Source organism: Puma concolor, chromosome C2, assembly GCF_028749965.1.
Source record: "Puma concolor isolate L17-30 chromosome C2, mPumCon1.1.hap2, whole genome shotgun sequence".
NCBI lineage: Eukaryota > Metazoa > Chordata > Mammalia > Carnivora > Felidae > Puma > Puma concolor.
This window is the reverse complement of record NC_141675.1, coordinates 47,269,537-47,289,576: the sequence shown is the minus strand read 5'-3', so window position 1 is coordinate 47,289,576 and position 20,040 is coordinate 47,269,537. Positions and strand designations below refer to the sequence as shown.

The following is a 20,040-nucleotide window of genomic DNA, read 5'->3' as shown; positions in this document are numbered from 1 at the left end:
AGTGAAGGTAAAACCACTTTCTCTTAGTCACCAATTAAAGGTACACTCTCTAAATCATTTTCGTTCATGTGATTTTTCCAACATGACAGCAAGAGTCTTCAAGGTAAAAGAACCCCGATGTGTATCATACCACATCTGCAAACTAAAAATTTAGCATTCATCTTCCAGCCTCCGCATGAGTACAGTGCAAAACTGCCCAGAGGATTCCTCCAAAAACAACTCGGGAGTGGTCACTCGGGAATTAGTCCCGTGGCAGCTATTCCACAGGGATAACAAACCTTTGTTGATCTCGTTACAATGGATCCTTTACACCAGCTCGTCTAATTTCATCTAATGTATTCTCTATTCATGAAACAGTATTCCTCTATAACCAAAAGTTTTCAGATCTATGCTATTTTCAGAATACTCTCTGGCTCTATACAGAACATGTAAACAGCTCTTAAGCCGTGGAGGGTCACAGACACCTCTCTGTGCCATGCTCTCAATGTCCAGAAAACTGTGCATGTGCAATTAAAATAAAACACTGGGGCCTTTCGATATGTGCACTGAAATCAAGAACTTCTTTAGGAGTTCTGTGAACTCCAAAAGAATCCCCGGGTTAAGGGGGAATGCCACTCTGTACCCCGTTGCAGTGGTTGTTGCAGAAAGTGGGAGGACTTGTCTAAGCAGCCAAAAGCAAGTTGGTTTGTACAGAATCATTATTTGTGTTGTTTTAAGAGAGAGAGAGAGAGAGAGAGAGAGAGAGAGAGAATGCATGAGCATGGGGGAGGGGAGAGAGAGAGAGGAACAGGAGATGAAAGGGAGAGACAGACAGAGACAGAATCCCAAGCAGGCTCCACACTGTCAGCGCAGAGCCCGATGCAGGGCTCAGTCCCACAAACCAGGAGATCATGACCTGAACTGAAATCAGGAGTTGGATGCTCAACCGACTGAGCCACCCAGGTGCCCTACAAAATTATTATGTATAAGTAGTCTGAGGGAGAGGCTTTTAGTGGATAACAGGAAGAGATTTTAGAGAAATTTGGTAGAAACTTGCACTGAAACAGAACACTGACACCACCTGACAGGAAAGCCTTGTTACACGGGCTTCTAGAATCCAGAGGTGGCATCATGCAGGTCTTCCTTTCTGAGTGTGATCGGAAGGGTGGCCTGACTATCTCTCAGGTGAGAACCACTCCTTGAAGGAGAGGTTACCAGGAGACTCAATACCGTGTAGAAATCGAAGAGACATAACTCACTCTGCATAACTGCCTGGGATACATATCCAGTAACGTTCACGGACAAAAGAAGTGGTATAAAAATAAAAATGAGCCTCCAGAAAAACAGTTTTCCCGTTATTTTTGGATTTTCAAAGTTCTAGTTCCTCTTTCACATTTCAAATTACTTGAGGCTTCAAAGAAGGTACAGTAAAGTCTTACTTCCATCATCTCCCTAGAGATCCTCTCACTAACACAATTTACTTTCTCCAGCTTTTGTCATCCCTGTTTTAAAATTGTATGGCAAGGGACAAGGATTCTATCATAGATTCATAATGTGCTCTTACATTCATAAGTTCACATTATGATTTTAGGAAAGAAAAATGTTTCCTTGCCCTTAATAAATCATTGTCTTGAGTGGCATTCAGCTTAACTACTGCGTAAGACAGGCAGGGGAAGAATGGTCAGCTAGTTTTCCATTTGGCTCTTTCTACTGCCAAGTGGGTTTAAAGGCAAACTGTGTCATACTTATATTGCTTACTTGATTAAACATTACCACCTCTGCTTACTAAACAAATCTAAATATACCTTCCTTGGGGTAACTAGGGAGTATGTTATGACTACTTTGTTACACTAAAGTGGTTTCTAAATCAACTGACAAATACACCAAATGCTTAATATGTCCCTAGCCTCAAAAAAATATGATCCCCGTCCTGAAGCAGGTTAGGGTATCAAAGAGCAGTTGAAAACTAAAGTAGTAATAAGTCAATCAAACAATTATTTGACATCAAATAACTAAACCCTTCAAACTCTGGGTTGATCACTTTGAAATAAAGTTAAGCATTTTAGAGAAACGCGGATTTGAGTCTTTTCTCATTCTACTAAGTTACACGGCGAAACTAGATCACACTTTAAATCAAAGAAATGAAAACACACCTCTCATAGAAACACATGTGGAAATTATCATCTGTGAAAGGAAAAAAAAATTATCACTTGCCCATTGAATTAAGACACATTTTCATTAAAATATGAATGTAGAAAAATGAAATGAAATAAAATTTTGCTAACTACTGAATATGCTAAATCAACAACACCAAAATGAATTTTCTGATAAGTGATTTTCCAGTAAATAGCCCATCATGTCTTCCCCTCTTCTGCTATAAAATTCCAATAAGTAACCAATCAAAATGCATCCATAGTTTTACATAGTATCAAAATTTTAAATATCCCAACTATCAGCAGGAATTTTTATTAAAGCAATAGTGTGCATGTACAGGCAGGGTTTTTTATTTTTATTTTCTGGCAAGTAAGGATACATACTAATTCAACATGCCCTGGGATTTTTCTACACCCTGCCTAAAATATGTCACTGTAGTTGAACAAGGAAACCTATAAACTTCTGCAACCTTCCCATATACCCGTATTTGTATATATTTCCACAAGTCTAGATGTGTTCATCTTTCAGTCCAGGCTTTGTAACAAATAATTTTGGGGGTGCCTGGGTGGCTCAGTGGGTTAAGCGTCCAACTTTGGCTTAGATCATGATCTTGCAGTTTGTGAGTTTGAGCCCCACGTCAGGCTCTGTGCTGACAGCTCGGGCCCTGGAGCCTGCTTCGGATTCTGTGTGTGTCTCTCTCTGTCCCTGCCCTGCTTGCACTCTGTCTCTCTCAAAAATAAATAAACAGTAAAAAAATAATTTTGAATGTGGGCAGAGTTTAGAGCTGTAAAACCTATTATGATGAAAACATCTATTATGAAATCTTAGTTTGGGAAAAGATGTAAGACTTCTGCCATTTGGATATGTCTAAAAGCAGGGAAACATTTTCTGATACAAAGCCACTTTAGTATATCTCACCTCTACCCCTGTTTTATTTACTGTGTACTTCTCAAGTGCTATGGCATCAGAACTTGCTATAATATCTATATCTATCTATATATCTCTCTATATTTTTAAAAACTTGAAATTGGTTTATGAATATTTGACTATTCAAAGAATCTTCCTGTGTAATGCCAAACAAAAACATATCAATGTTCAAACGGAAAAACAGTGGTACCTCAATGCTGGGAGCAAATGAGCAGGGGAATACATACACATCTGAAGGGCATAAACGCTCATAAATGACTTAAAAAAAAAAAAAAAAACCTCAAGACAGGAAAATGTGTAAAAGCCATATGAAAATACAGCATATGAAAATGTAGTAACTCCCATATGAAGAAGGGCTTAATATAATATTAGTAAGGTATTAGAAACAGTGCTTATTCTGCATACATTTAGCCAAGCCTTTGGGGCAAGGATGATGAGACAAAGCTATAAAACCTCTTTCAAAACCTCTTTAGAGGCTTACACCTAGTAATCAATTAATAATCTGAAAGGTCCCCCATCCACACTCTTGTTTTCCTGTTCATTCCCCTTATCTTCTTTCCCTCATTTGTTCTATCTGGCTCAGTGTCACTTAGACCTCAAGATAAACTTTGAATTTAGATGCAAGGAAAAAGTCCAATTTGAGCAATTTGGAAGATAAGGAGAGTGTCAAATTCTCAAATTATCCTACTTTCTTTCTTCCTCTGATCATTTCAGGCACTGTATTTTATGTATTCAAGGACCAATATGTTCTACAACTGTTAATGCTGGATTTTGTGGGCACTTCCTATTTTTATACTTTATGACACATCTTTTAAACTTCAAGTGTGTAACAAAAGGAATCTTCTCAAACACAGAGAACATAGTAAGCGATGGATAGTGAAGGAATCTCTTCACCTCAAAGTTATACAACATATGTGCCACTGACCAATAGTATAAAAATCTTCACACCTAGAAATCTTTAAGATGAGTTGATTGTTGTTTAGAATTAATATTAACTCACCCTGTCTGGGAATAAAAACCAGTCTGTGGTTTTTACGCTCTGTTTCCTTTTAGAAATGACACCTATTTAGAAGGTCTTTAATTCCCTTACAACGTAAGCATCCTATGTCATTAGCTTCAGTCTATCTCAAGGAAATTAGGGACCTTTACCAATTCAAATGGAGCAGAGGCAAGATACTTAGCCATCTTCGTCTGAATCTTTGACCAAAACAATTAACAACAACAAAAAGCCAAAATAAAACAAATTTTAAACACTCAAAACAATCAAAAAAACAAAAATAAAGAAAGAAACAAAAACCCTAACAACCTTATTACAACCTCCTGGTTCTCTGTCACTTATTTGCAGCAATTATTAAAATGTCATTTAGAAAAATCTGTGTTCCGGTAAATTTAATGAAGACAACTCTGAGCAATTTGGAATGGGCCCAGGAAAGGAAAAGGCATCTTGCCAAAAAATATAAAGTACAATCAAAACAATAGTTTGAAGGAAAAGCTGAAATGATTAAATACTTAAGTTTCTAAGAAAAGCCACGATGCATCCACAGGTGGTTGGTTTGGGAAGGGAAAATGATGTAATTACTCGTTATTAATGATCGCTAGTTGGCCAAGATGACACATTTTGATAAAATATTTCAGAAATAACCATATCCTACATGTATAGGAATTCCTGCTTCAGTGTATATTCTGCACATTTCCTAGTGTCTTCGATCAAAAAGTAACCCTCAAAGTTAATTATCAGAAATGTCAGCAGTACCCACTTACACAAGTCTTTACATTTAACTATCATTGTTTTCAACCCACATTAAGATGTTCGGTATATGTTACACATGACGAATAATCACATGATAAACCAAAATATAGTTGATACAGTAGTCATTCTACTACAAGGAGTTTTAAAACTCCTAATAATGATGTAACATAGTATAGGGTCTGATTTCTTGGTATTATCAGAATTATAAAAAGCTTTGAACATCCTTAAAGAGGAAATCTTTCATAAGCACATTTAACAACACTTTTCCAAAAAAACTCTTGTTATTATCTAAATATCAGGTGGGAATACATTTAAACAAATTCAGAGACGCTACAGCATTGAAAACAAGTTTACATTATTTTGTACCTAGTATATATCTTATGTCTATGTCATAGTAATAAAATATGAGCTTAGCTCAACTAAAGTACAATAAAATATTTTATAATACATAATATACTATAAAACATATTATTTATAATATATAATATAATTTTATTTATGATAGTAAATAAATATAGGAACATGTCCACTACCAGCTTATTTAAAAAGCAAGAACAGATGAAATATTCTTAATACTCTGTTCTTGTGCCCCTGCACTTAACAACTGTGCATTTTATTGAACAATAAATTAACTAATGTATAGTTCTCTTAAAATTTGTGACAATTTTGATTATAAAAGAAATGTAGGGTACTATAGAAAATAGTTTACTCAATGTTAAAGATTTCTAAACAAGTAACTGCCAAAGATTCTGAATCATGAATGTGAAATCCAAATATTTGGGGTGTCACAGCACCATAGGTTTTTTGTTTGTTTTTAAAGTTTATTTATTGAGGGGAGTGGGTAGGAGGGGCAAGGAGAGGGAGAGAGAGAATCCCAAGCAGGCTTTGCTCTGCTCAGCCCAGAGCCCAATGCAGGGTTCAAACCCACACACCATAAGATCAGGACTTGAGCCAAAATCAAGAGTTGGACACTTAACTAACTGGGCCACCCGTGCGTCCTAAGCGTAGGTTTTAATTCTATCAATCATTTGTCTTTGGGCGCATGACAACTAACATTTATGGTTATATAATGTGCGCTGAGCACTGTTTTACGGGCTGCATACATGTTCACTCATTTAAGCCTTTACAATCCTATTTGGTAGGTACTGTTATCACCCTCAAAGACAGGCTGATGAAACGGAAACACAGTCATACGGCTGACAAGGGGAGGAGTCAGGGTTTGAACTTCTCAACTTGGGCTCAATAACCCCTCTACCATCCCAAGCTACAGTGTCTCTTCTATACTATGCACAGGTGATGGTCTAGCAGAGGAACAGCAAGTAGGTACAACAAACCAACCAGACTGAAAGAACCCACATACAAACAAAGACTCGGCCAATCTAACAGAGCCTCATACCAGCATAATTCTATTAAAAATAGTAAATGCCATCTTATCAAAAAGGAAGACACTTCTGAAGACAGGAATGACTATCACCATTATTAATGGCTTCTTACAATGAATATCTTCCAACTACTTGGAACAGCCTCACTGTGAGCGCTGTTTTCCTCACTACCATGATTTTGGGGGTTTGTATTAAAGCAACGGGAAGTCAGCATGTGAAACACCAACCACAACCTCTACTCCGTATCACATGCTGAGTCTAGGCAAAGAGAGGAAAAGGGAAGACCAGGAAAAAAAGAGGTAGTGAGGAAGAGAGAAACACAACCGGGAGAAGATGGGGAACTGAACGCAGACCCTGAGGCAGAGCAGCAGTTTCCCTGGGAGGCAGAGAGTGCCATATCCCCAGATCGTACCCCTCAGACCACACCCCTCACACTGCACCCCTCAGACTGTATCCCTCAGATTGTACTCCTAAGACCATACCCCTCAGACTGCTCCCCTCAGACCATACCCCTCGGACCACACCTCTCACACTGCACCCCTCAGACTGTACCCCTCAGACCATACCCCTCAGACCGTACCTCTTAGATCGTACCCCTCACACTGCACCCCTCAGACCGTACCCCTCAGATCATACTCCTCAGACCGTACCCCTCAGACCACACCCCTCACACTGCACCCCTCAGACTGTACCCCTCAGACCGCACCCCTCACACTACACCCCTCAGACTGTACCCCCAGACCGTACCCCTCAGATCCTCTGCTAAGAGATGGAGCTGGGACAAAAGGTGTAATGCTTCTGCCTTTTTCACAACAAGCTCTTGTTCATAAAAACACACCGTTTCCCAGTAAAATGTTACTTTAGATTCCTTGGGCTTTGACACTCCTCTCAGCTAGATCTAATATACGATCATCTGCATAACAATTTGACAAATGGAAAGTTTCCAACAACTATTAGTCAGCAAGTCGTATCCGCCATAAACATTTCTTTCTGCTTCTAAAACAGCTTCATATTTCAGGTATAAACCACAAATTACAATGGCACTCTCAAAGAATCTCTAATTTAAGAGATCCCAACTAGGAAGACAGAGCTGTATCGGGGTATTAAACAAAAGATTGAAACAGTTGATATAAACAATTTAGGTACAGTTCAGTTTATATCCTTTCAAGACAATATCCTTTCAAGACAATATGTGAGAACATTTGAGTCAAATATCTGTATACAGTCTTAAAAAAGGGCCTACATTTTTACTTTTACATTTTCAGTCATGAATTTAAACAGTGTTGCTGAAAAAAATTAAAAAAAAACCCTTCTTTTGTAAACTGTAATTCCAAATTATACTTAAAACTATTAATTTATGGGGCCTCCTGGATGGTTCAGTCGGTAAAGTGTCTGACTTCAGCTCAGGTCATGATCTCGCGGTTGTGAGTTCGAGCCTCGCATTGGGCTCTGTGCTGACAGCTCAGAGCCTGGAGCCTGCTTGGAATTCTGTGTCTCCCTCTCTCTCTGCCCCTCCCTCTCTCTCTCTCTCTCAAAAACAATAAACTTAAAAATTTTTTACTATTAATTTATGAATATATTGATGTGTCCTATAGCAAGAATATAAAAATATAGAGAAATTTCTCCAGGAAACAAAGGGTTAATATCTAAACTTGGATTTTTAGTCTAAAGCGAAGTAAATGTGGCTACCATTGCATTGCAAAATACTTCTTAACCCTTGTTAAATTATATAATAGCATTAACTAGTTGGAAATTCCTCTAAGGATTTGAGAAATATATGGGAACTTAAGTACAAGGTCTCTATTATTATAATTATTATTTATTTTTATGAATTCATTACCCAAAATGTTGTAAATATTTGTATTCATAATTCAACAGTAATCAGTGGTGTTTATCTTGACTAACTGATAATCTACAGACTGCAATGCATTTATGATTTCAATGGAATTAATCTTCAATTCTCTACACTTCATTGTGAAAAGAGCTATAAACCGTTTGCCAAGAGGAGCCTTTTAGCACCGAGGCTTTATTTGCAGGAGGAAAAAAAAAAAAAAGTCCTCTTGGGCAAACCCATCTTTATTCACTGCAATATATAACTATTCTCAAAAGGAGCTAATAGTCTTAACTCCTTGTAATGTACATGTTTCAAAGATATCTTCTTTGCCATATAAGATATAAGAATAACAGACATATTTCAAGAAGCAACACACGATGAAGTCAGTTTTTCCTTGTCCATGGGAAAAATAATGACAAGTCCTTTTCTTGAGACTTGTCCTTGTCATGAGAGTGCAGAGGATCTGTGGGCTGGAGGCAGGAGACGACGGGGTGGCAATCTGCCTTGTTAACAATTCCAGCACCCCTAAAGTCCTCCTCTGTTTTTTCAATTATCTTTCCATGTTCAGATATACACTGAACACTTCATTCTTGCTTGGCAAATTTTATTTAGATTATTCCACAAGTAATACATCAATTTCACTTTCCTGGCAATCACATCCTGCCCATTTTCAGTTGGCTTCCTTCGACGCCCAGTTGACACCCTTGCTTGAATGGTCACGGCGTGTCAGGGAAATGCCAGGGCCGATCTGTCAGCTCTATGGGTTTAAGCCACTGTAGTGGGGCTACTTAATGATTTATAATAGAGCTGGGAAGTGACCACTGGCAGTGCTGCTGGGAGACACTGGTGGCTGACACCGATTACAGAAAGCAGTACAGATGTTTTCCCAGCGAAGATGCCCGGAGCATCTCATTTCATCGGGTCATTGCATGTGCCTGCTATGCAAAAAATGAAGAGGGATATTCAACCCCCTCTGCTTGCAAAAACAAAAACAAACAAAAAAAAGCTAACAACAAAACTAACCATGTCTTCGGTTGGGCTTTTAAAAATCGGAGAATTTTCAAACAATAAAGGAAAGAACATGGTTTATAATAAGAGGTGACTTTTATAAGTGCTCCTTCTATAGTCGGGCTACTCTTTTCTCCTAATTCATAGTTACTTTCAACTTAAATGTTTCTAAAGAAGAAAAGATAAAGGAGATCCTTATTTAAAAAAAAATTCTTTATATGTAGAAGAGACATATTAAAGAATTTACACGAGATATGCCATTTAGGATTTGCTTTAAAATACTTGACCCTACAGTGCCCCACACCCCAAAAATTGGGATGATAGAAGCAACTAGATTAACAAATACCAAAAACTGTCAACACTGGATCGTGGTACATTATGGCATTCTCTCCACTTGTTTGAAAATCCTCGTTTAAAAAACTTAGAAACCTATAAACATGGAGTTTCGCATTAAGTCACTACTTTCCCTAAATTAACCAAACCAATTGAGAGTCAAATATAAATTATATCTAATGTTTTTTCCCTGAGAATAAAGGCTTTAATTAATTTAAATAAATACATAATACATTCTCAATTTCATTATAAAATTAGGGACACTATTACTCAGGCTATCTTTGCTACATCCAACTCTTAATGTCTAATATTCTGCGAAGTATTTCTTGACTGTTAAGGGCAAATGAGATGGTACCTTAAGAAGATCTGTGTTAATTCACCATCTAAACTGACATTAGTAAGCAATTATTTTGATGTCCCTCATTTTCATAATGAATAGTAAAACAACAAAGAATGACAATGACATTCAATTGCTTGCTCACTTTCCTAGTTGGCTCCAATGTTTGTCTTTTCATTATGCCTACATATTTAAATTTCAGCCCTGCAACTTGTCATAGTCTACCCTCCCAAAGCATCAGACTGCCGCATGTCTAAAATATAACAATAAACTGTTACAATTCTTTCATTAATCTTGCAACATGGACCACTTAAAAGTAAGTGAGGCATTATAGCCTAATTCAGTTACATTTTCCATAGCATCTACATTCAAATGGAAATGTATCTGCCAGCTTATTAGGTGCTGAGGATATTACATTATACTCTGTAAAGTTCAGCGAGATGACTCACACAGCAAAATAAAAAGAAAAATGGATTGAAATGGAATAAAATTAAGTGCTATAAAAATCAACCGGTAAAAATTACATGTGATAAAGATTTGTACTTTCCCTGAAAATTACATCTTGAAATCAGAGATATATTGGTCTTTCAGACCAGAATAAGACACTTCTGATGGTAATGAAATTCAAGTTTGGAAAGTTGTTACTCAATATTCAAACAACAACAAACCCTCTGGCTAGGATTACAGACCCAGTTAACAGCCTTTTAGCTCCACTGTGATCACTGAGACTACTGGTTTCTTCCCCCCACCCTCCCCAATTTTAATTTGGCAGTTAATAAATTATGGAATCTTAAGAGTTGAAAGAGAATTTATTTGTTTTTTAAAGTGTTTTAAAAGTTTGTATTTATTTATTTTGAGAGAGAGAGAGAGAGAGAGCAAGCATGAGCAGGGGAGGGCAGAGAGAGAGGGAGAATCCCAAGCAGGCTCCACAACTGTCAGTGCAGAACCCGATGCTGGGCTCGAACTCACAAACTGTGAGATCATGACCTGAGCTGAAACCAAGAACCAACGCTTAACCTTCTGAGCCACCCAGGCGCCCGAGATGGAAGAGAATTTAGAAACAGTGTTTGGCCAACCACCTAATTTTGTAGATCAAGAATGAAGACTCATGGAAGGTCATTCTTGCCGTCCTCCTAGGTTATAGCAAACTTAGCATTCCTCTACATGTCGGTCTTGACACAGGCTGCCTTGTTTGAGCTTTTGAAAGATTCCTTTGTATCTCCGAGTCTAAAAATTTATCTTCCCTCTCCCTACCCACTACTATATATATATACACACACATACACAAAGATTTATATGTGTATGTGTATATATAAGAGAGGTATCTCTTAAGCTGACAGAATATCTCTGAAGAGAGAAAGTCCCTTGAAACTATCTTGGAACTTTCAGGGGGAAAAATAAAACACACAGACTTTCAGCCTTGTAAAAGGTGTTTAACAGAATTGCATAATTAAAATAATTTAGTCCTGTTGCCCTGTTACACCAAACTCAAGGCTATATCAATTGTTAAGAAACTGCTATTAAGACAAAGTAAAATTAAGCAAAAGCTTAAATTTTATTTTCAGAAGCTGTATTTAAAAGAAAAAAATTAACTACCTAACATCACCAACATAAACTCTAATACGTCTTTTTGGCAATCTCCATATTAGGGAAGATAAACTGAGCTGAAAGGTTCAGTTACATCCATCCAATTTGAGATCTCAAAATTTGAAAAAGGCTTTACGACTTCACACAGAGAACAAAAGATGACAATATTAATGTGCGAGCTATCTTGGCTCGTAGTGAAGCAAGGTGGGAACCGCGAACATTCAACCATTTTATCTCTTTGTTTGCTGGGACCTGAAGAGTTAAGTCATGTGCTACTTTCGCTTAGCTAATCAAGTAACAGAAGAGACTTCAGAACTATAAAAAGTAACAGAAAATTATTTAGGCCACATATACATTTCGATTTCAAAATGTACACCCTGCTAAACAACACACTTTTGGGATTACTCTTTGGAAAATTTATTTCAATACATATTTGGTAGGTTTTAAGATCACTGGTGATATGACACCCAGGTATTTCAAATTTCTAACATACTTAAGTGCTGGCTACCTAAGCCGCCTGCCACCATCCTATGTGTGGCAGTGCATACGGTAAGTGACTGCTATTCTCTGAAGAACTTCCCAAAAGAATCACCAGTTATAAAAGGCTAACCTCAGTGTGACAGAAGACACTGCAGCATTCAGGCAAAGCAGTCCATTCCCGTGGAGCTTCTAGTACATTCGTAACCAAGGTCCTAACATGGCCTGTCCTGGACCTTTCTTTAAACCTCAAAAGTGGTTACGCCTAGTCAAAGGCAGGACAAGTCAAAAAAATAACAAATTGGATTCATTTGCACCTTTGTAAAAACAGATCTGTCTACTCGTCTGCAATCTCTCACGAGGCCTGACTTCTTTTTTTTTTTTTTTTTCCAGGTTGGAGGTTTCCGTCAAAACCTGAATACTTTAAAATATTTTATGAGAAGCTAAATCATGTTGGGCAGGATTGGGTTTGGAAAAGAGTCTGAAGTTATAAATATGTTCCAAATAAAATGTTTAAGATATTTAGATTTTTACTTTCAAATTAAATCTGGTCGCTAAGTGGTCAATTTAGGCCATAAATATGTAGTGCAGTTAAAGCTTCCGTTTTACAGTTCAGGGGACTTATCTGATTACTACATCATCTGGGATGTCAGACGGGTTTCAGCTTCCACATCAACTGACGCGAGGTGGATTTCTGGAGGGATGGCTGGCATGTAATGAATTTATCCTTCCTGACCTCTGCCATGCTGTACATATGCTGGACATGTAAAAACAGTGTTTTACTAGAAATCACAAAGAACGCATTGTCCCCCGGCAAGTGATCTCTTGCTGAGATAACAAAAACACAAAGTTATTGTAAGTCACACTATAGTTACATTGTACACAGATGTCTCTTGTCTTAAGGAATTTTAAATATAAAAGATGCAGGCACTACTAAACAAAGATGGTATTATTGTCTCTATCAATTACATAACTTTGATCAAATCAGAGAAAGAAGCAACTCTATTCCAGAAGTTCTGTGTGAAGAATAGGGGCATCCTGAATTTATAATGTACTGTGGGAGCAAAAAATTCACCTGACAGATATTCTCTCTACAGAAAGATTTTGATGGAACATGGCTACTGTATCAACACAGGTTATGTTCCCTGGGGCTATCAGCTGCGTGAATGATGGATCTCACTCTCGATTATGGGAGAAAAAAAGCATGAAAAAGAATGAAGTGTGAGAGAGATCTGCTGAGGACTATTATCCACAAAAGGGCAAGACTTGACGTATGTGTTCTGCATTGCAAACTACCCGCTACCTTGTAGGTGCTTGGTGAATAGATACAGTGAAGAAAGGATGGTAACATTTAGGCCCAATCTCTGGTGCTGAAATTAACCAATTACATGACATGTACTTAAGCATGTAACGTCTAGTGTTCTGGAAAGCTGAACTATCAATACCTGCCTCAGTGGGCTGTTTACAGAATGAATAAAATCACGTAAGTGTAAGCACATGGCCAGTCACCACAATGTCTGACATATAGGCAATGTTTGGTAAAAGCTTATTGAAAAAAAAATGCTAGTTTAATACTGGGCTAAGACAGAAATTAATTTCATTGGGCTTATTCCTTTAACTACCACCGTTATCCTACTCCTCTTTGAAACTTATTGATCTATGAATTTAGCTGGAAGAGTTCTAACACTTCTATTTAACTTAATGATACTATTATACCCCAACTAAATCCTTACTGCAACACCCTTTATCCTGGTATCTTGTGCCTCAATCTATAAAATTAACAATTGAGTTGTTAACATTTTTGAGTAAAGATTGGGCTCTTTGGTGTGGAAGGTATGTATAAGTTACAGTTACTATTTAAATCTGTAGCTCTCAATGCTATCTTCAGATGCTAGTAATAACATCTCAGAAGTAAAACAGACATTAAATTTTTAGATGCAAATGAAATTCTAAATCAAATGCATAGTTCCACTATTAGAAACATGGCTGAAAAGGACTATCTTTTATCATGTTCTTACAAAGTTAGTCCTAATTCTGCTATTAATATGCAAAAATTGGAATTTTTCATGGAAATTTACCTACTTTATTCGATATATATTTCTGTGATGCAGTTTCCTTTCCACCAAAAATATGGAAACTTCACAAATATTTAGACAATTCCACAGGTATTTCATACCTGTTCCTTCTGTAAAATAGTTTGTAAATCCGAGCATTCAGCAAAGTACCAAAAACATTATCTACATCTTTTCTGTATCTATATAAATACATAGATTTGTTTTTGAGGAATGAATACATGCAATTAGCTCGTGGAAAGGTTAACTGAACTACTATCTTTGTTTTATTTTAACCCGTAAAAGTCTAACCCATAGTTCTGAGGAAGGGATAATTTTGCTCACCAGGGGACATTTGACAACATCTGGAGACAAGTTTGGTTGTAAGAACTAAAGGCTGAGAAAAAAAGTGCTCCTGGCATCTAGTGGGTAGAGGTCAGGGATGCTGCTGAGCGTCCTATACTATACAGGACAGCCCCCAACAACAAATAACTATGAGGTCCAAAATGTCAATAGTGCTGAGGCTGAGCAACCCTAGTCCACATCAAAGTCAATTTAATAGCATGTCCTTCAGAAACTGACATATGCTTTTGTGGCATTAACCTTAAAGTAAGAACTATGCTATCTGTAGGAGTGGAAGACAAACACAAGGTGATATTTTAAAGTAATATGGCTAAGAAAGTTTTTTGAATCCACATCACAGACTTTACACATCTGCATCAGTGACCCCTCTCATTGCCATCTCTGACACAACCCTGCCAGTGGATCTCACTGCACTGGGAACAGAGAATTGAAATGTGGGCAGTGGGTGCTTTGTTAGAGCTGTTGCAATCTGCAAGTCAATCAGGCTTAATTGGCCCAATAAACAAAAACATTACATCAATGATAAAATCTCCAAAACCACTGTCATGTTTTCATTGATTAATTCCTACTCATTTACTCAACAGAAAGAGTTTTGCAGCAAGAAATAAAATGCTTTAAATCACATCCAGTACACTGCAAAGCCAGGTGTCTAATTAGAGCAACCCCTCCTCTCTTTCTCCTTCTGCTTCTCTGTCTCTCTCTCACTTCTTCTTGGGAGCAGTATTAGCTGCAGAGACTACTAACTCCTTATTGTGAGCTACATTTTAACATTTTACTTGTCAGTTATCTTAGGAGAAAAATGTCTGAACGAAAATAAAGTCGGTTCTTGGGTAAGAGGCATTGGTGGAGATATCAGTAATTTGGTTAATGTATCAAATGCATAATAATTAGCCAACCCTGCCATTAGATCACTTCTATTCTTTGAGTTAATTCTTCTGTTACAGCAATATTTGGCTTCCCCAAGTTAAAAATACAAATATTTATCCATTTCCCTATTGTTTTCAGGCCGGGCTTACTAAAACACAAATCTGGTAGCTATCACTACTCCACCTGAACAATTCAATGGTTTCCCATAGCTTTTAGGTAAACATTCAACTCTTCAGTTGAACTCACAAAGTCCCTCATAATGTGGGCCTTAGCTTCCAGCCCTGTGCCTTCCCTTTTTTTCATAACTGCCCCCTAACAAATGCCATTCCAGTCACACGAAACTGCTAGCAGTTCCTCGGCCACTCCATACTTTTGCAATGCTTAACTTGAAAGGTACTAACGCTTCATCTCAAATGTGCTTTAATCTCTTTTTGTCTGCCTGGTTTATGCCGTCATCCCTGGGCTTGCTATCCAAATATCACTGGAACTACTCAGGAGGCCTGCCCTGCCTTCTTTCTCCTCTGTTTCCATAGTATCCTGGGGACCTCCATCAACGAACATATTCCAAAACGTGTTCTGATGACCTTCTGTGTCTCGTATGTGAGACTGAATCTTTAAAGCTAAGAAGCCTCAACTGTGAAGTCTCAGAGCCCCTGGAAGTACCTGGTATCGAACAGATTCTAAACGTTGGTGACTGAATGACCGAACCATAAATCAACGAATGATGGTACTTTCATAGGTTGGGTATATGGGTTATTTTCTCCCTTTACAGTGGTAACATTTTATCCTCTCCTTATGATCTAACCATCCTCAATTACATACATATTCTATAGTCAAGCCATCTACTCCCCGAAGCCTTCAAGGTTCAGCCTCAGTGTCTGTTACATAGTGGCTATTTAATAAATATGTGAGGAATGAACAAATCAAGAAATAAATCCTTAAAAAGCTATTGAGTATAATTAATCCAAGGACAGAAGCATCTCAGTCAGGGCTGACTAGCCAAAGGAGCGGATACATGCAACTTATTTCCCTCTGGATTCAGGAAAAAAAAAAATGTACATTAACACATAAATATACTTGGCAAATCCACTTGAATGGTATATGCATATTTATAATACCAGTGTTGCAATTTTGCTGTGTTTGAAAGTTTCCAGAATAAAATTTGGGGAGGAAAATACCCTATTAGTTGTAATAAATGCAGAGGTACTTACAGAAGGGTCAACAGAGTGGTATGGGATCCCCGAGAAGAAGAATGAGAGGAATCCCTACTCAGGTCTGGGAGCAGAGGAGGCCAATTTGGGAAGATGTCATAGCAAGGGTGATTCCTGAGATAAATCTTGAAGGAGAGGGGTAAGGAAAAGGAGAAGGGAAGGAGATTCAGGGATGAGTGAATGATTTAAATGGCAAAAGCAGGGAAGAAGTGTTTCATCATTGTGCTCTATCAATTAAAAAAACTGACTGTGAGTTAATATTACTACAGATGATTACTGAATGGATGTACAATTTTTAGGTACCACTAACCTTAACCAACAGGGTTTGGGATATGGGCGTGGGGCTTAGAGTTTTATTATGTGACAGTATAATATGGGGGCTGTCTTTGCTTCAAACAAATATGAAAAATCAATTGGAGGAGGGGAGAAGTAGTAGAATACTAATCTGACTATAAGCACAAACCAAGGATCTATTCGAGAAGTGTCAGGGTGAAGATACTTTAAAAAATGACAGGAGAAGCATATCAGAAACTAGAGATAATTAAACATTTGGAAATCATTAGGGCCCTGGGCCAAGATACTTGGTTGCCATGACAAAGCCAAAAGAAGCTACTGAAAACTTGACAAGCAGGTATCCTGGGAGAAGGTGAACAAAGAGGGAAAAGGCCAACGTTTTCAAGAGGCAATAAGATTATAATTTTCTAGCTCTCTCTTGGGAATATGCTGTGGGTACTACTCTGTCTTGAGTTTTACAACATGAGTCCAGTCTGACTGCAAGTGATGCAAAGGTAGGTACTGTACAACAAGGGTATTTTACTTAATGTCTGAACCTTCTTCTGGCTTTTTTAATTTGCCATGAATCACTAAAGAATTTGCTCTTTGGATCTCAGAAGGGACCTGGAGCACAGAGCTCTGCTCACAGAGAGCACTCATATTCGCCATCTGGTAGAGGTCTCTAGAAGCATGGTTTGTCTTGTACTCCATGCCTCTCTCAAACCCTAGAATGGAAATTTAGGGATTTGGAAATGCTGACCCCTTCAGGGAGGGCTAGAGCTAGGGCATGAGCTGATCATGGGAATCTCCTCTCAACCCCACTTTCAGTGACCTCATATTGATAGCTTGAAATTAGTCATGATACTACAAAAATCAGCAAACATGACAGACCAAGATGGTTCTTTCTTTCTCCTCCAAGAGCAGCTTGTTAAAGTTACCAGCATACCACTAGATCCATCCCATGTAGACAGTTAAAGACCAACTACATGATAAATGATAGTTAACTAAAAATACTCAGCAACCTGTTAGTAAGCCAATCAGTTTGGGTCCCTCTTGTAAATCAGACGATTTGAAGTTTGCATTGTCATTTGTCCTGCTCAAGTGTCTAGATCAAAAAATATAGGTCCTGCTAATGTCAACCAAGAAGGAAGCAAAAACCATTTCTCACCGATACATGTAGTTGAAGCCAAATGACAAAACGGGTAGACAAATTTAAACTGTGTTATTCTTGGGATAGAAGACTGTGATCTCCAGGAGAATAACCCAGCTTTGTTCGTAAGTACCAATTGTTAATTTTTGAGATTCAAAGTGTTTTCCCTCTTTTGAGCGACTGATCTCTTTCTATACCATATGTATGTGTTCGTTTAAAAAGCCAGATGATACTGGGACGCCAGAGTGGCTCGCTCGGGTGAGCGTCCGACTTCAGCTCAGGTCATGATCTCACAGTTCGTGAGTTCGAGCCCCGCGTTGGGCTATGTGTTGACAGCTCAGAGCCTGGAGCCTGCTTCAGATTCTGTGTCTCCCTCTCTGCCCAACCCTGCTTGTGCTCTGTCTCTCTGTCTTTCAAAAATGAATAAACATAAAATTTTTTTTTTTTAAAGCAGATGATACCTTTTATAATTTGGAGACTAACCAGTGTGGATCGCTCAATTCTTTTGACAGAAAGGACAGCTAAACGAGTTCAGTCTTAGGCAATCCATAGTCAGGAAAAACAGTAAAATATGCTCTATCAGTGTCAATAAAAGGAAAAATGAAAGAACAAAAATGCCACCACTTGGATATCTCAGTTCATTCTCTTCATCCCTAAGAGCAAAGGAAAGACACCTATTTACTAAGAAGGAAACTAACAGAACATGGATATTTAAAAGTGAATGAGGGGCGCCTGGGTGGCGCAGTCGGTTAAGCGTCCGGCTTCAGCCAGGTCACGATCTCGCGGTCCGTGAGTTCGAGCCCCGCGTCGGGCTCTGGGCTGATGGCTCGGAGCCTGCAGCCTGTTTCCGATTCTGTGTCTCCCTCTCTCTCTGCCCCTCCCCCGTTCATGCTCTGTCTCTCTCTGTCCCAAAAAAAATAAATAAAAACGTTGAAAAAAAAAATTTTAAAGTGAATGAGACACATATTTTTTTTCAAATAGCTTTTAAGGTCTTTTCTATCCTTTATTATAATGAGTCACTTAAATCCCAAAAGGTAATTTTCCACTCTACTTTTCTCCTCAATCATTTGTCTCTCCCCCCACTTTACGTCAGGCATACAATTCTCAACATTATGCTTACAATCTTCATCAACACGTGTTTAAATGTGAATAAATGACAAGTATCTTTAATCAAACATATTGGTAATCAGAGACAAGGACATATTTATAAGTAGTGAATAAACTTGTATATGATTTTTTTAGGTTTTTATTTAAATTCTAGTTAGTTAATATATATTAGTTTCAGTAGAATTCAGTGATTCATCACTTCCGTACAACATCCAACCCTCATCACAATATAAACTTGTATAGGACTCTGAAGCTCCTTGAATCACAATCTTTTTTAGAGTTTTATAATTCTTCCTTGAGGCACATTTTAACTTTTCGTGGGATGCCAGAAGCCATCCTCACTGATGTGGCAGATGAAGGTGAATATTCTAAGCTAACAAATCCTTTAAGTCCAGCCTACCAAAATTCTCCCTCCTTACTTTACACACATACAAACACACCTCTTTAAGAAGAATGCTAATTGAACATGAACAATTTCTTATTTTTAATTTCTCAGGTGTTTTCATGGACCCTCCGCATCTCCATATTTCTAATTCCGACAGAAGCTCTCTTAGCTCCTCAGCCACCATCCCTACATGTCCTGCCATGGGCCAAGCTTATTTCTAACTCTTTGCATCTCATTGCTTTGATCACTTTTTGTTATCTAAATGAAGCTCAGCTTTCCCTGATCAGTAATGTCACTCTCGTTCAAACGTCAGCCTATAATCAGGATCCTATGGGAACAGTAACATAAAGAAGCAGGAATGAGAAGGTTAAATGAAAGACACCACTGAGATTCAATTTCTCTGACACTGTTTTCCACATATCCTTTCTCCTGTTCCACACCCCGCCCCCTGCAAATAGAGCACCACACAGCCTCCCAGAACCCTAATTATCACATTACTGAAACAAAAGTCGTCTTTAAGCATTCCTCCCACATGCGAGCAGGGTGACTCCCCTCCTCCTCTGAGACTCCCTCTCAGGGGTGGGAACTTAGCACCAGAGCGTGTGAAAACTACCACTGTTTACGCTTACCTAACACATTATTATTTTCTATAACCCTCACAACAGTCATTTGAAGTCATCCAAGCAGATGCTGTGCTCTATTTCAGAGGTAAGGAAACCAGCTTTGAGATGTGAAATGGCTCCCCAGGAGCAAAGGTCTTAACCATAACCAGGTCTGCTGACCCCTTCCAGTGTCGCTTGTAAGGATAGTAAATGATGTAACTAATCCCAGATTCCACTCCTGAGAGCCTCTGTGGGCAAAGCAC

General features: G+C 38.2%; 1 protein-coding gene and 1 long non-coding RNA gene across 20 annotated transcripts in view; both read right to left on the bottom strand.

The window, feature by feature from the left end:
• MBNL1 (muscleblind like splicing regulator 1) overlaps nt 1–20,040 on the bottom strand; it is a 207,223-nt gene that overhangs the window by 74,696 nt on the left and 112,487 nt on the right. The window lies entirely within an intron of this gene.
• On the bottom strand, nt 11,902–19,217 carry LOC147577235 (uncharacterized). The gene is made up of 3 exons (XR_015240058.1): nt 18,647–19,217; nt 16,261–18,415; nt 11,902–12,525 (listed from the first exon to the last, which is right to left on the bottom strand). It is a non-coding gene; the product is annotated as an uncharacterized LOC147577235 (long non-coding RNA).